The sequence below is a fragment of the Salvia miltiorrhiza genome, chromosome 7 (genome assembly GCF_028751815.1).
Source record: "Salvia miltiorrhiza cultivar Shanhuang (shh) chromosome 7, IMPLAD_Smil_shh, whole genome shotgun sequence".
In the NCBI taxonomy this organism is placed as follows: domain Eukaryota; kingdom Viridiplantae; phylum Streptophyta; class Magnoliopsida; order Lamiales; family Lamiaceae; genus Salvia; species Salvia miltiorrhiza.
This window is the reverse complement of record NC_080393.1, coordinates 51,559,236-51,560,786: the sequence shown is the minus strand read 5'-3', so window position 1 is coordinate 51,560,786 and position 1,551 is coordinate 51,559,236. Positions and strand designations below refer to the sequence as shown.

Below are 1,551 nucleotides of genomic sequence, written 5' to 3'. Positions count from 1 at the left end.
TTGTTTCATTTGAACGCCAATCTAACTGTGAACTTTTTCAACAGTGGTTAGACTTATTTGATGTTGACAACAGAGATCAAATTAAGATTGGTGTTGTGCTCAGTGAAATGTTAAGTTGCAAGAGTGGAGGGACGTGGTTTCAACGACACTTCATGATTGCATTGGGATTTTCATTGTTTGAGAGTTGTTCAAATGGCACTGTTCATCCATATATATTGAACACGCTGCAGGTAGGGATGTCAATCCAACCCGAAACCCGTGGGCCGACCCGAATAACCCGACAAAATTAGAGGGTTAGGGCTGAAAAATCACAACCCGATAATAAATCTGGCTAATCGGGCTAACCCGTTCGGGCTGGCGGGTTGAAGCGGGCCAGCCCGTCGGGTTGTCGGGCCAGCCCGTCGGGTTACTCGATTAAAAAAAAATACTAAAATTTTAGGGTTTAAAATTGAATTGCTTCAGACCTCAGGTCAGCCGCGCCTCCACTCTTCCATTCTTCTACCTCCGACCCCGCACCAGTCACCACCTCCAGCCACGCCGCGCCTCCCCTCTCCTGGCGCATCCCAATCTGTCTCCCACCAGGAAACCACCGAACCACGCCGCTTCCCACCTGAGCCCAGCGGGCCAGCGCCATCGCGCCTCGACTCCTCTCCATCTCCCACCGCCGTACCTCTTCCCACCTGAACTGAGCAGCTATCGCCGTCGTCTGCTGCTTCTAGTCCGCCGCAATTGCCGCTCACTCCATCTACTCCGGTGAGTAATTTTTCAAGCATTTTTAGTTTCATTTTAATATAGTAATTTATTAATTTTTTTTCTGCAACTGCCGTCTTCCACTCACCTGAACTTGTTGAATGTTGGTTGCTTCATTTTATTTATTTTAAATTTAAATTTTTAAGTTTTTGTTCATATAGTTTTTGAGCGAATGCTGTTTGAAATCTTGAAAAATATAGACCTCAAAGTGGCAAAGTGCGAGTTTTGTAAAGTTAAGATAACTAGCCTACTGATATTTGGAAAAGATCATATAGTCTCATGAAGTTCGGATGTTCTGTTGTAATTACCCTTTGCAAAAGTTTCAATTCGCAAGTTTAGTTAATGTTGAAAATTTTGAGGTAGGCTCTATTGTGAAACAAGGTAGTTTTTTCGTATGGTTAAACTATGTTCTGCATATAAGGATTTAGCTTGCTATTGATTAATGGCTTGTTTCATTGCTTCATTGTTTCAAATAAACATTGTGGACACACTTATGTAAGATTCCCTTTTTGTTATTGTGTTTCAAATTATCGAACTATATTATGCTTTAATTATATTGTTTTCTTTTAATAGATGGTGAAGATGATGAGCAAGAAGACATGGATCAAGTTGAAGCACCAAATATTATCAATGTTGAAGAAGAGTGTTACTCAAATGTTTAGACTTTATATTAATTTTTGAGATGCTTTGTTTCTTTAATTTCAAATTATTGTTGAATATTTTGTTTTTATTTTTTTAACAAGTTGAACAATTATTGTTATTAACTTGTTTTATATGTTATGTGATCTTGAATATTTTATA

At 39.2% G+C, this 1,551-nt stretch overlaps 1 long non-coding RNA gene across 1 annotated transcript; it reads left to right on the top strand.

Annotated features, from left to right (window-relative positions):
* The first annotated feature begins 450 nt into the window (after window positions 1–450).
* LOC130994720 (uncharacterized) lies at window positions 451–1,551 on the top strand. The gene is made up of 2 exons (XR_009091896.1): window positions 451–753; window positions 1,324–1,551. It is a non-coding gene; the product is annotated as an uncharacterized LOC130994720 (long non-coding RNA).